The sequence below is a fragment of the Dromaius novaehollandiae genome, chromosome W (genome assembly GCF_036370855.1).
Source record: "Dromaius novaehollandiae isolate bDroNov1 chromosome W, bDroNov1.hap1, whole genome shotgun sequence".
In the NCBI taxonomy this organism is placed as follows: domain Eukaryota; kingdom Metazoa; phylum Chordata; class Aves; order Casuariiformes; family Dromaiidae; genus Dromaius; species Dromaius novaehollandiae.
Window position 1 is genome coordinate 3,648,924 of NC_088130.1, and position 15,926 is coordinate 3,664,849.

Below are 15,926 nucleotides of genomic sequence, written 5' to 3' on the forward strand. Positions count from 1 at the left end.
CTGATGCCATTGCAGCTTTACAAGAGGAGGTTTCAGAAATTGCTAAAATAAGTACCCAAAACAGGATGGCTCTAGATATGTTATTGGCATCTCAGGGAGGAGTATGTACAGTAATAAACACTAGTTGCTGTGTATATGTGGATCAAAGCGGGAGAATTTCTACCGATCTAAATGAAATCTGGAAGCAGACTGAAATCTTACATGAGGTTCAGAAAGATGATACTTCTTTTGGATTTGAAGAAACATGGAAATGGTTGACTTCCTGGTTCCCTGATGTGAGCTCATGGGTTAAAAAATGTTTAACAATTCTAGGATTGGTGCTAGTAATTTTTGTATGCGTTTATGTAGTGATTCAATGTATTTCTAAGTGTTATATGAAACTAATATGGGAAAGATTTTAAGAGAGTGAGACTAATATGAAAATGATCATATAAGTCTCAAAGGGGGGAATTGTTACAAGACAACCCTGAGAAGCTCAGAAAGAATGTTTGAAGTAGGTAGATTTGGATAACTTCTATCTTAGATAGAACTTGCTTAGCATGAGTAGCCGCACACTTGCTTAGCATAAGTAGCTAAATTTGCTGAAGCCTTAGGCCACACTCCCAGTTCGTTAAGAAAAGGCCTCAGAGCTGGTGCAGGCTGGAAAGATAAGGGAGTTACAAGCAGTCTGCATTCCTGTGCCCCACTCTCCGAAAGGGAGGATGCCAAGGCTGAGAAATAAGGCCTGTTTGGGCGCCAAGACCTTGGGAAGCAAAAAGCTTCCTCTCACTGTTAAAACAGTGATGATTAAGGGGTCTGGATTATGTCTTCTTCCTCAGGACCTTAGAAGATAACACCTACTGACCCAGCTGGGGCAGTGTTAATTAATTGATCAGGACCTTGAGAAGCAGGGGTGGGACCCAGGGAAATGTGAAGAAATCATTAACCAATCAGTGTAAAAGAGGAAGGAAGTCACAAATATGGCAAATAAGAGGAAGGAAGTCACAAATATGGCAAATTTGATTGTATAAATGCTACCTGAAAAGTTGGGGGGGGGGGGGGTGTGCTTGATTTGTGGGAGACCACCGAGCACCCAGGCTTGTGCAACTCTGAAATAAATAAATAAATGTCTCTCCTGAGTGTGTAATTATTGGCTTATTGCACACCGGGCAACGAATCCGCTTTTCGGACAACACCATCATACCCATGTGATCTCAGAACACCCTCTAACTGTCTGCCTGTTTCCCTTGGTCCAGGAAGTGCTCATATATAAATATATATATTTATACATATGTATATAGAACACTTATAGCTGTTAGTTCTACATATAGAAATATGTATATATAAAAGAGTGTACAAATATAGATTTATTTATAGATAGATACACTTGATATATATTTATATGTGTATTTAGAATATATATATACACACATATATGAAGATATATAAATTAAATATATTCATAAAAGTATAGGCATAAAATGTATAAACCATTCTTTAATAAGAGCTAATTAAATAAATCATTAAAGTTTAAATGTGAAGAGAAAGTAATTGAATAAAAGTAAAAAGCAGGTTGGGGGCCCCTCACTTTGCAAGGCAATGTCAGAGCCCAGTACTCTCTGACCAGGTTCTTTTAGATATTCCGCACGTGGAGGTGTAAGGTTTAATATTAAATTTACTTATTTGAAGATATTTGATGTTACATGGTATTCTGATTTAGCAGCATGATACTGCAATATACTGAAATCACAATACAAGAGTAAGTTACACTTAGCATAATATAGCAATTGCAATATACAGTTCAATCACAATACCAATATGCTTCCCTTTACCGGTCTCTATAATATGCTCACTGTCACGACGCTGGGCGTCCCCAATCGCTGGGAAGGAATACGTGGGTCGAAGCCAGCCCAAGCCCATTGCTCTCTTCCAAATTCCTTTGGTAGTTGTTCAGGTTTTATACTCTATGTTGGGCTGAGCCACGTATATGCTCCCCCCCATGCTGGTCTGGCTAACTCAGGGAGACATTCACACTCTTTTGATTAACTCAGGGAAAAACATTTACACAACCGGTTGATCCACTCAACTGATAAGGCCGTTTATCTAAAACAAAGGCCACCCTCTGGTCTCCTTTGTGTTGAGATAAAGTCAGTTCTCTGTGCAACAGCTGTGGTCAGTCACTCCCTACATTCTTCCCTGAGCTTCATGGGCACATTGCCCTTGCCCATCTCCTCTGAGCCTTCTTCCAGTGTAGGGGTTTATTGGTCGGTCACAGGCTGCTGAACAAGTCCTAAAATATTTGGTGTGTGGGGTGAAGTTTAAGGGGGCAGGGTGCACCAAAAGCATGGCTGGGGGGGGGGGGAGGGGAGGGGAGACAGCAACGGACGAAAAGGTTAGAACATGTGCAAGGGCTACCAACCCCATCCTAGGATGGCCACGAAGGGGCCCCCTGTGCAACCCCCACCCTGTACAAAGAAGAAACCAATCCTGTGAGCCAGATCAAGAGGCCACCTTGCCTGGCCCCAAGCCACCAGGATGACCAGTATTACTGGGACAGCCTTTGGGCTTTTCACTGTGCTGCAAGACACAGGCAACACTATCCGAGAAAATAGAAAACCAAAACAAAACACCGACTTCAGAAACATGTGCGTGGAGAAAATAAGGAAAAGCCCCAAAGGGATTCCCGAAAAGGCCACGCAAACCAGAAGAACTGGCCAATGGGCCCATGAATTGGAAACTATATTTCAAGGTAAGTGTCACACAGAGAGGATGGGGGGGGGGGGAGCTTCCCGGCCGGCAGCTACTCAAGCTTAGCACAGCTGAGATAAGGAAATAGCTCTAGCAGATTTAAGGGGCCCTTGGGATACAACGAGGTGGGTCCCACCCGTGCGTCCGACCCGCGAGTCCTGCCTTGTGTCCAATCCATGCGTCCAACCCATGCGTCCAGCAGCCTCCCATCCGCGACCCCTCGGTGCGGTTCCCAGGGCTCCCCGTGCAGCTTGGAGTCTAAGGCCTTTATTAAATCTATCCTGTTTAACCCCTCATGAACTTTGAGCATCTCCACTGGTATCCAACCCTCTCTTGCCCACCTTGCGGTCACAGACCCTTAAATCTGCTAGAGCTATTTCCTTATCTCAGGTGTGCTAAGCTTGAGTAGCTGCTGGCTGGGAAGCAGCTGGACATTGCTGACAAAATGGAATATGCATGCCTGGCCCTCATGGGAATTCGGTCAGCGTGTAGTTTCACATACTGGTCCTGCTACCATGGACTCCTTGCTAGAACTTCCGCAGGTATTCTCACTACAAATGGGCTGCAATCTCATTCAAGGGACTACCCGTTGTCTTTCAGGTATTCTATTCCTATTCCAGCCTGGCCTTCCTGAAACCAAGTCTAGTCCTGCCCAGGAAAGGGATTTTGATGTCAAAAACTTATGGCAAGCTGCCTCTCAGGACAGAGTCTGCCCAGAAAAACAGTGCTTGCTACTGCTTCCTCTAGTTCAGAGCAGACACTTAGATTTACAGGCTCTTGCTGCTAGGAGAACAAGAAATGTACTGTTAGCTAACCAGCACACAGGAAATGCTGCTTGCTGGTGTTACAAGACAACCCTGAGAAGCTCAGAAAGAATGTTTGAAGTAGGTAGATTTGGATAACTTCTATCTTAGGTAGAATTTGCTTAGCATGAGTAGCCGCACACTTGCTTAGCATAAGTAGCTAAATTTGCTGAAGCCTTAGGCCGCGCTCCTAGTTCGGTAAGAAAAGGCCTCAGAGCTGGTGCAGGCTGGAAAGATAAGGGAGTTACAAGCAGTCTGCATTCCTGTGCCCCACTCTCCAGAAGGGAGGATGCCAAGGCTGAGAAATAAGGCCTGTTTGGACGCCAGGACCTTGGGAAGTAAAAAGCTTCCTCTCACTGTTAAAACAGTGATGATTAAGGGGTCTGGATTATGTCTTCTTCCTCAGGGCCTTGGGAGATAACACCTACTGACCCAGCTGGGGCAGTGTTAATTAATTGACCAGGACCTTGAGAAGCAGGGGTGGGACCCAGGGAAATGTGAAGAAATCATTAACCAATCAGTGTGAAAGAGGAAGGAAGTCACAAATATGGCAATAAGAGGAAGGAAGTCACAAATATGGCAAATTTGATTGTATAAATGCTACCTGAAAAGTTGGGGGGGGGGGGGTGTGCTTGATTTGTGGGAAACCACCGAGCACCCAGGCTTGCGCAACTCTGAAATAAATAAACAAATGTCTCTCCTGAGTGTGTAATTATTGGCTCATTGCACACCGGGCAACGAATCCGCTTTTCGGACAACAGTTTTCTGGCACCCCAGATGGGACCTCGCTGTAAAGCCTTGCCCGGATCGTCTTGCCAGTTCCGGCGGGGAGACACTGCTCATCGGACTCCAGCGCGCACCGACCGTTTTGTTCGGGGACTCCGTGAGCACCCTCCCCGGTCGGAACAGGTAAGCGACTCAAAGGTGCAACGCAGTAATTATTAAGAGACATTGCATAAAGGGTATGATACAAGGGTAATTGGTTGTGGTAACCAAAGGTAAGCTTTGTACACGTTTGGACAGTGACGACTGGAGTGTACAAAAGCGTAATTGGTAAGAACGTTCTTTTAAGGGTAATAATATGGGAACAGGACAGTCTGTGGGGGTATCCTCCTGTTCTCCTTTAGGATGCATCCTGAAACATTGGAGGAAGTTTGGTGGGAATCCTTTAACAAGGAGAAAATTAAAGGAATACTGTACTCAGTGGTGGCCAATGTATAAACTGGAGGATGAGGAAAAATGGCCAGAAATGGGAACACTAAACTATAATACAATCTTGCAACTTATGTTGTTTTGCAGAAGACAGAACAAATGGGATGAGGTCCCATATGTAGATTTGTTCTTCTCTCTGAGAAATGATCATGAAACTAGAAAAAAATGTAAGCTGTTGATTTCTGATTCAAATGTGTTAATGATGATGGGAAACAAAATGTCTCGGTGTTGCTCTGCTTGTAGCATTGGGAAAAGATGTTTAAAAGCGGGTGATGAGGAAGAGGATGTACAATTATTGGTCTCTCCTGAAAGAGATCAAGATAGTGTCAATAGCAGAAATAAGGGAAGTGAGGCATGTAGCCCGATTGCAGGCAGAACTCAGGCTACTCGGGCTCAACAAAATCCCGCGATTCAGGCCCCGCTGCGTCAAGCAGTCGGACCAGACGGGATGCCTGTGTATGTGAAGGTCCCTTTGTCAACTACAGATTTAATGAATTGGAAGGAGTCTGCCGGGTCGTACCGAGAAAATCCAGAAAAGATGTATCAATCCTTTAAAATGATAATTGAAAATCATAATCCAGATTGGCAGGATTTACAGGTGCTTTTAAATACTTTGCTTTCACCTGAGGAGAAAAGAATGGTATTAGACAAAGCTCAAGAGGAGAATGAAAGAAAAAATGCCAGAGAGGGACCAGACCGTTTTATGCCGACCCGGGAACCGGGTTGGGATCAAAACACAGGGGCAGGCAGGTTAATGACTAAACAGTACCAACAGTTAATACTATATGGGGTAAAGCATGGAGTGCCCAGGCCCAAAAATATTGCAAAACTATATCAAGTCGCACAGGGTAAGACTGAGGATCCCTCTGCATTTTACGAGCGGTTATGTGAAACTGCCCGAAAATGGACAGACTTGGATCCTGAGGACGAAGCAAATAAAATGACTTTTACTACATTATTTGTAGGACAGTCAGCACCAGATATAAGGAGAAAGCTTCAGAAAGTAGATGGTATGTCGGGGATGTCGATATCGCAATTAATAGAAATTGCATATAAGGTGTACAATAATAGGGAAGAAGTGGAGAGAAAGGAAAAACAAAAGGAGAAACTGAAAGATAAGAGGCAAAATGCTGCAATCTTGGCAGCTGCATTTGCCCAAGCACAAACTCCCTCTCAGGGAAGGAGTTTTCCGAAAGGACAAGGACGTGGAAGAGGGTATAGAGTAAGAGGGAATTTGGGAGATAGAATTCCGCTAAGGAGAGATCAGTGTGCAATTTGCAGGGGGAAGGGGCACTGGAAAAATGAGTGCCCGAAGAGACAAACAGATCGTTGGAAACCTCAGTCTGCATCTGTTCCAGAGGCAGATTTGCTCGTGTTCGGTACAGAGGATTCAGACTGACGGGGACCGGGGGTTGAGGAACTGGATTCCCCAGCCGAACCCCTGGTTTCAGTAAAGCTGGGGAACGAAACAGTTAAATTTTTAGTAGACACTGGAGCAGCATACTCAGTACTAAATAGCTGTAAGGGACCAATGAGTAAATTCTCTATGCCAGTAATTGGGGCCACGGGAAAGCGAGAGGTCAAACCTTTCTGTCAACCAATTAAATGTGAAATAGGAAATAAGGTGTTAACACATGAATTCTTATACATGCCAGAATGCCCATTACCCCTAATGGGGAGGGATTTACTGAATAAACTGGGGGCACAGATAACCTTTGATCAAAACAAAGTTAAGGTGCACATTCCACAAAGTGACGCCTGGAAGGCACAAGCATATATGTTGCAGAAAGCACTGGATTCCGAACAGGTGGAGGATGGACCAAGTGAAATTCCCTCTGAAGTAATGGACGCAGTAATCCCTTTTGTGTGGGCAACGGAGAAACCTGGAAGAGCCAGATGTGCAGAACCGGTAAAGGTGAAATTAAAACAAGGAGCTAAACCGGTAAGGTGAAAACAGTATCCCATGAAGTTAGAGGCCCGTGTTGGACTGGAGCCTATGATTAATAATTTCTTAAAGTATGGACTGCTGCGAGAATGTCAATCCGAGTATAATACTCCAATCCTGCCTGTAAAAAAAAAAAAAAAAAAAAAAAAAAGAAGAAAAAAAGAAAAAAAAAAGAAAAAAAAAAAAACTACATGAGAGAGGGCACCAGGCTTTGGGAGTGCTTGTACAGACTTTAGGAAATTGGAAAAGACCTGTGGCTTATTTTTCAAGACAGCTGGATAAAGTGAGTGCAGGGTGGCCAGGATGCCTCAGAGCAGTTGCAGCTGCTGTGCTGTTAATACAAGAGGCACGAAAATTGACATTGGGACAAAAAGTGACTGTTTATGTGCCACATGCTGTTGCAGCAGTTTTAGAACAAAAAGGGCATCACTGGTTATCCCCAAGTAGGATGGTGCAGTACCAGGCAGTGATACTTGAGCAAGAAGATGTAACCATGAAGGTGTATAATACCCTTAATCCGGCATCTCTATTACCACTTCATGAAGGGGGAGGTTGGCTCATGACTGTCTGCAAACTATTGAGCGAGTATATTCCAGCCGTCCAGATTTGAGAGATGTTCCATTGCAGAATCCAGACTGCGAATTATTTACCAATGGAAGCAGTTTTATAATAAAGGGAGAAAGAAGGGCTGGATACGCTGTCGTCACTTTGGAAGGAGAAATCGAAGCAAGATCACTACCAGCAAATACATCAGCCCAGAAAGCAGAACTGATTGCTTTAGCCCGGGCTCTGGAATTATCAGAGGGAAAATGGACTAATGTGTTTCAGAAGAAGCCCCCCCCAGGGGAATTAAAAAGGGGCTTCATGCCTGGGGATTACTGGCAAATTGATTTTTCTGAATTACCAAATTGTAATGGATATAAATATTTGTTGGTGATTGTTGACACCTTTTCAGGATGGCCTGAAGCTTTCCCGTGCCGTACCAATAAGGCCAGGGAGGTAGTAAAAATGTTATTAAAAGAAATTATACCAAGATTTGGGGTACCAGAAGGGTTTTCTTCAGATAGAGGACCTCATTTTATAGCAGAAATAGTACAGCAAATCTCAAAAATACTACAAATTAAATGGGACTTACATACCCCCTGGAGGCCACAATCCAGTGGAAAAGTGGAAAGAATGAATCAAACAATTAAGAGACAGGTAGGAAAATTGTGTCAGGAGACTCAGATGAAATGGACTGATGTTTTACCTCTGGCATTATTAAGAATCAGAATAACCCCAAGGGTTAGGGAGAAAGTTAGTCCATTTGAGATTCTGTATGGTAAACCTTACACTGTAAATTTAACTGGAAATGAAATTCAAATGCACGTTAAGGGCGATCAAATTTTAAGTGATTATCTCTTGTCTATGGCAAAGGTTCTTACTTCTCTCCGTAGGTACATCCAGTTAAGATCTCCTGTACTTTTAGATTCACCTGTACATTCATTCCAGCCAGGAGATCAAGTGTATCTTCCGACCTGGAAGGACGAGCCATTGGTAGAAAAGTGGAGGGGACCGTATCTTGTACTGCTAACAACAAATACTGCTGTGAAACTGCAGGGAATTGATTCCTGGATCCACTACACCCGAGTGAAAGCAGTACCTCGAGAGACGTGGAAAGCTGAACAAGTTCAACCTCTAAAGTTAAAAATACATAAAGATATATGAGTTGTATTGGAAGCGAATCGGTTTTAAATTTAGATTGTATTCAGGAAAGAATTGCTTTAATCTGTTTGTTAGGAATAGGGTTAATATTGTTGTTACGGTATCTATGGTATCTGTGTAAAAATGATGTTCTCCCAAATAACCAGGGGAGAAATGTGGTGGTTAGTTTTTCTAAGTTACCTGAGCCAAACAATTAAAGGGAATCAGGAAGGATTTTGGAGCCATAATCTCCATTTGGAAGTAATTATGAAATCTATGAAGATAATTAACCAGAAGGATTGCTGGGTGTGTACCCACTTCCCTGAACATTCCAACAAGGGCTTCCCCCTAATTGGAGTGCCTCTTAATTTTTCCTTTATGGTATTTATGAGGCAGATAAGAAATGATAGTGATCAAACGAAATATAATGAAACAACCGAACAGGAATGGGAAGTCCAGAGTGTGACAGGAAATTATTACCAATGTATCCGAAGATGTAATAATAGTAATAGATGGTGGGAAAAAAACTGTACCCTATGGAAAGCAACCGATCAACTGTACTGGAGCCATTAAGGTGGGAGGTTATAAAAATTGCTCTCATATACCTGAAATAGGTTATAAGTGGCCAAGTAAGGAACTAAATGGGTGGCATGTTCCGAAAGGTAGTGGATGGTATTGGTTGTGTGGGAACAAGGCACGAAAAGTGCTACCTCCTAATTGGTCAGGGGCATGTACTTTAGGGGCAATAATCCCTAATGTTACTATAAGAAAAGAATTGAGTAATAAATCTCAAAAATCCTGGCTAAGAACATTCATGAGGAGACAAAAGAGGGTCAATAATCCTTTAATAGATCGACCTACTAGGTTTCAGTCATTCGTAAGGTGGCTGTTTCCACAACTGGGAGTGAGTGAACTTGAAAAAGCAATAGTAAATATTTCAGCAGTTATTGAAAAAAATAGGGAATAAAACCTCTGATGCCATTGCAGCTTTACAAGAGGAGGTTTCAGAAATTGCTAAAATAAGTACCCAAAACCGAATGGCTCTAGATATGTTATTGGCATCTCAGGGAGGAGTATGTACAGTAATAAACACTAGTTGCTGTGTATATGTGGATCAAAGCGGGAGAATTTCTACCGATCTAAATGAAATCTGGAAGCAGACTGAAATCTTACATGGGGTTCAGAAAGATGATACTTCTTTTGGATTTGAAGAAATATGGAAATGGTTGACTTCCTGGTTCCCTGATGTGAGCTCATGGGTTAAAAAATGTTTAACAATTCTAGGATTGGTGCTAGTAATTTTTGTATGCGTTTATGTAGTGATTCAATGCATTTCTAAGTGTTATATGAAACTAATATGGGAAAGATTTTAAAAGAGTGAGACTAATATGAAAATGATCATATAAGTCTCAAAGGGGGGAATTGTTACAAGACAACCCTGAGAAGCTCAGAAAGAATGTTTGAAGTAGGTAGATTTGGATAACTTCTATCTTAGGTAGAACTTGCTTAGCATGAGTAGCCGCACACTTGCTTAGCATAAGTAGCTAAATTTGCTGAAGCCTTAGGCCGCGCTCCTAGTTCGGTAAGAAAAGGCCTCAGAGCTGGTGCAGGCTGGAAAGATAAGGGAGTTACAAGCAGTCTGCATTCCTGTGCCCCACTCTCCAGAAGGGAGGATGCCAAGGCTGAGAAATAAGGCCTGTTTGGACGCCAGGACCTTGGGAAGTAAAAAGCTTCCTCTCACTGTTAAAACAGTGATGATTAAGGGGTCTGGATTATGTCTTCTTCCTCAGGGCCTTGGAAGATAACACCTACTGACCCAGCTGGGGCAGTGTTAATTAATTGACCAGGACCTTGAGAAGCAGGGGTGGGACCCAGGGAAATGTGAAGAAATCATTAACCAATCAGTGTGAAAGAGGAAGGAAGTCACAAATATGGCAAATAAGAGGAAGGAAGTCACAAATATGGCAAATTTGATTGTATAAATGCTACCTGAAAAGTTGGGGGGGTGTGCTTGATTTGTGGAAAACCACCGAGCACCCAGGCTTGCGCAACTCTGAAATAAATAAACAAATGTCTCTCCTGAGTGTGTAATTATTGGCTCATTGCACACCGGGCAACGAATCCGCTTTTCGGACAACACTGGGAAAGAGAAGACCACAGGGTTTGCCTCCATCCATAAGCAATGGCCTGTCTCTGGCTGTGTGTATGGGGTGCCATTTGGAGTCCTGGTAAAATCCTTCCACAATACAGACCAGGAACCTCTAATAGAAAGCTTTCTTCTGAAGTCAGTTGCACCATGAAGAAGGTGCCTGCCCCTTTAGCAACCCTCAATACTCCCCCTTTGATATTTCTATAGGGATGGCTGTATCTCAGAATATGTTGGATTTCCACACCAAGTCAGGCACCTTCAAGGTGGGTAGTACAGCAAATGCAGAAGAGGAATGAGAGTTTATACTCAAGTTACTTGCTCAGAAAAAAACAGCACTGATCCCTAAAGAAAGGCTACAGCCTTCTATGTCTGTATCTGACTCTTCTCAGCAACTAGCTATTTCAGATGAAATATCTGAAGAACAACCCCAACTTAACCTGGGTCTCCTGATATTGTGCCAAGGATCCTGGGCTGCAGAATCAGTCTCTCCTAAGATCAATTAAAATTTATTGTTTATGTAGGTCCAACAGATTTTGAATGTTGTGTACCAGCATCGAAATATTCTAGTCGTTGCTTTCTCTTCAGGAGGAATCCCAGCCTGAATGACATTGTTATTCAAATGGATCTCCCATCTTCAGGGAAAGTGCTGCAGTCATTGCACTAGTCATTAGAAAAAGGGTCCTGGGAAATGGAACACCAAGAGAGGGGGAAATGAGGCAGATATTTACTGGAGATAATCCAGCCAAGCCAGTGTCATTAGTGCAACTGAGTAACTCCAGGGGTAACCATGATGGTTAACTTTAGCCTAGGGAGACCAGTCTCTATCAGCACACAGAGAGAGGCTCCTTTGGAAGGCAAGTCAAAGTTTAGTTTTCTGCTCTTACTCACCCTCTAGAGAAATCTCTCCCCACTGACTATACAGGGAACCTAGGAAATCTGGCTTCATAGAGCTCAAGTTTGTCTTTGTTCATAGTACCCAGGAGGCCATCTGGACAACTCAACTAACCTTGGCCCTAGTCTCTGAGGAATGGAGAGAACAAGGGTATTGTGCAGTAATGACCAGTGCTATTCCTATGGTTTGATCTAAGTTGTCAGCTGTTCTGCTCTTTTCATGTCTGGCAATATAGATTACAACTTCGCTCTCTATATGACACAGTGTCCTGCATTAAGCAAAGACAAAGCTCTGTAAAGAAAGTAACTGCTGCTGCTTAAAACGTTACCTTGCCAATAAGATGCAGGTGTTGGTACTGAGCCTTTTGCTAAACACAGAGCCTCTCTGGGTCCTTCACCTCACAGTAACAGTAATATAGCAGTACTTCTACCTTGCTGCCCATTGAATGGTAAAGGAGAACATATAGAAAGAGGATTTTAGATTTGGCAGCACAAAAAAAAAAAAAAGGAAAAAAAATGTTTTTAGCATTAACCCTTCAAAAGGCAGCCAATTTTCTCCAGGCCAATGTGAAAAAAATTGGTGGAACTAGAACATCTTTTTTCATTTACTTCCAAGAGACAAATATGCACTAAAGTTAGGACAGCTCCCATGTTCCTAGTTCTTTGGAAAAGTGACAAAAATTAACCTGCGCTATAGAGTACATCTCTGCCAGTAGCGTACAGCGTATTGTGATCAGATTTCTTTCAACACACTGGAGACAAGAACTCCTGTTTTCTGGAAACATTTCTGGCTGATATTCAAGGATCACCTCCTCCAAGCTCAAGAATGGTCAGGAAGTCAATATTCAGGAATATTCAATATTCAGGAAGTCAAGCAAAGGTGGCACAAGGCCTGCATAAATGAACAAGGAGCTCCTCACTAAACTCAAACATAAAAAGGAAGCGTACGAGAGGTGGAAGCAGGGACAGGTGACCCAGGAGGAATATAGAGACACTGTGTGAGCATGCAGGGATGGAGTTAGGGAAGCTAAGGCCCACCTGGAGTAGAATCTGGCAAGGGATGTGAAGGGCAACAAGAAGGCCTACAGGTATATCAGCAGCAAAAGGAAGACTAGGGAAAAGACTAGGGAAAATGTGGGCCCGCTGCTGAATGGGGCAGAGACCCTGGTGACAAAGGACACAGAAAAGGCAGAGGTACTGAATGCCTTCTTTGCCTCAGTCTTCATTGGTAAGACAGGCCTTCAGGAACCCTAGGCTCTGGAGACCAAGAAGAAAGTATGGAGAAAGGAAGACTTACCTTTGGTGGAGGAGGAGGATCAGGTTAGGGAACACTTAAACAAACTGGACAGATGCAAGTCCATGGGCCCTGACGGGATGCACCTGAGAGTGTTGAGAGAGCTGGCCAATGTCATTGTGAAGCCACTCGATTATTGTTGAAAGGTCATGGCTATGGGGGGAGGGGGCCTGAGGAGTGGAAGAAAGCAAATGTCACTCCTATCTTCAAGAAGCCAAGAAGGAGGACCCAGGGAACTACAGGCCGGTCAGCCTCACCTCGATCCCTGGGAAGGTGATGGAGCCTGGAACCTAACTAAACCTGGAAACCATTTCCAGGAACATGAAGGACAGGAAGGTGATTGGGAGTAGTCAGCATGGATTCAAAAAAGGGAAATCATGCTTAACAAACCTGATATCCTTCTATGATGACTGGCTTGGTGGATGAGGGGGAGCAGTGGATGTTGTTTATCTTGACTTTAGTAAGGCTTTTGACACGGTCTCCCATAACATCCTCATGGACAAGCTGAAGTATGGGCTAGGGAAGTGGACAGTGAGGTGGATTGAAAACAGGCTCAGCAGCACAGCATCCAGCTGGAGGCCAGTCCCTAGTGGTGTCCTCCAGGGGTCAATACTTCTTCTACATCTTCATTAATGACCTGCATGATGGGACTGAATGCACCCTCAGCAAGTTTGCAAATGACAAAACTAGGAGGAGCAGCTGATACACCAGAGGGCTGTGCTGCCATCCAGAGGGACCCTGACAGGCTGGAGAAATGAGCAGAGAGGAACCTCATGAAGGTCCACAAAGGGAAGTGCAGAGTCCTGCACCTAGGGAGGAATAACGCCCATGCACCAGTCCAGGCTGGGGGTTGACCACCTGGAGAGCAGCTTGGTGGAGAAGGACCTGGGGGTCCTGGTGGACAAAAAGCTGAACATGAGCCAGCAATGCACCCTCATGGCAAAGGCGGCCAATAGCAGCCCAGGCTGCATTAGGTAGAGCGTTGCCAGCAGGTCGAGGGAGGTGATCCTCCCCCTCTCCTCAGCCCTGGTGAGGCCACACCTGGAGTGCTGTGTCCAGTTCTGGGCTCCCCAATACAAGAGAGACATGGGTTTACTAGAGTGAGTCCAGCGAAGGGCTACAGAGATGATTAAGGGCCTGGAGCATCTCTCATATGAGGGGAGGCTGAGGGAGCTGGGATCATTTAGCCTAGAGAAGATTAGGCTCAGGAGGGATCTTATCAATGTGTATAAATATCTGATGGGAGGGTGTCAAGGGGAGAGGGCCAGACTCTTCTCAGTGGTGCCCACTGACAGGACAAGAGGCAATGGGCACAAACTAAAACACGTAAAATCCTGTCTGAACATAAGAAAACCTTTTTTTTTACTGTGAGGGTGGTTGAACACTGGAACAGGCTGCCCAGAGAGGTTGTGGAGTCTCCATCCTTGCTGACCCTGCTTGAGCAGGGGGGTTGGACCAGATGCTCTCCGGAGATCCCTTCCAACCCCAACTATTCTGTGATTCTGTGATTAGTGTGTCATTAAAAGCTAAATTTGAAAAATTTGTATCCTTAGAATCCAATTACTTGAATTATCTAAATTAAAACCCACCAGTTGTTCAAAGGGATAGATTTTGGTTGTATTCTGAGCAGTATGAGCTGGACTCTCATATGCAAGAAGATTCTTCTCCATCTACTTATTCATACCTGAGGAGCCCTTAACATACCTGCAAGGGAGGAAAAAAGCGATCTATGTAGAGCATGACCTACTATTTCTACTCCCTCTTGTTGCTGGCTTTCCTTGCTGAGTGTCTGTTTATGGACATGAGATGTAGAGTAACACTAGCACAGGTCTGCTTTGACACTGCAGGAAAAATACAGTTCTGGGGATTTGATCCTATAAAGCCCCCATCTTTGCCATTGATTATGCCAGTATAAAGTGGAGGCAAATGCTTCTGTATCAGCACAGCAGTAATGCTTTGTGCAGGTGTAAGCAGTTGTGAAAGGTGCTCAAGAGTAGGAATGAGTTCAAGGAAACTGGATGAATCCTAGAGGGGATCTAAACCAGTTGAGTAAAGGAAGATCTAAAGCTAAAGGTCTTTTCTATACATCAGTTTCACTTGTCTAAATTTCATTTAAAAAAATACAAAGTGAAACTTGTGCAAGGTGATGTGAGGTGTAAGCAAGCTTACTTACAGCAAGTAAGTTTTTCAAATTGTCAAGGGATTTTCTTACCTTGTTAGATTGCCAAAGCTAATGTGGCTTGTGTCTGGGAGCCTACCAGAAACCTTGGTACTGCCATGAGTGTGCCCATTTAGCCTATTCGCCTTGTCTGCAGAAGCTGGGTTACTCAATGATGTGCTAGCTTCACCAACCATCTTAAAATTAAACCTATTTGTTGCCCAGCGTCAGTAGAATGCTGTGTAGCGACATGTCTGTGAGTACTAGAGAGGTCTTAAAATGTTCTCTTTGGATTTATGTTGCTTCCTGGATCCTGTCAACCAACTGTTTTGATGGCCCAAAGCTAGATAAAAGAGAAATCCTGATAACCCATGTGGCACTTAAATAAGCTTGTTTGGGTAAATAAATAGATGCCCATCAGAGATGTTGTTTCTGTTGATGCTTTCAAGTTTACCTATCAGAGATCCCAAGGTTGGGAACAGGGATGCAAGCAGGGCCAGATTAGGTAGGGCTGACACTACTGTTCCATACTGAGGACAAGACCAAGCCCCTCAGGAATAACACCTTCTTTCTCTCAAAATGTTTTCCTGGGAGCATCACATTCCTGTTCGTACCTGTTGTTTCCTGGGACTCTCAGCAATGAGGCAATACAAAACCACTACTGGACCCTGACTGCTTAGCTCACAGAAATGCACACTTCCCAATGCAATCCCAGCCAGTCTGAGGCACACATTCCCTTAGAATCAGCTAATCCCAGGCAGCAGCCTTGGAGCATTTACTTTAGGGTAGCAGGAGGGAAGCAATGCTCTGATGTGTTGTATAATCAAGGTGTGCAGAACACAAGTTGATGACAGGTCAGCAGTGCCTGTTCCCCATCCTCAGGACAACTAAGCCTTACATCCGAATCACAACTCTGGCCTCACGCAGCCTCTCCAGCAGCCAACAGTCCTCAGCTGCCCCACGTGGCACCACCTCTTAGGTGCCCCCTCCTAGAGGCAGCAAGGAGGTGCCCCTCCCTGTCTTTGCAGGGCTCTCCCATGCCCCTGGGGGACGACATGGGGGCT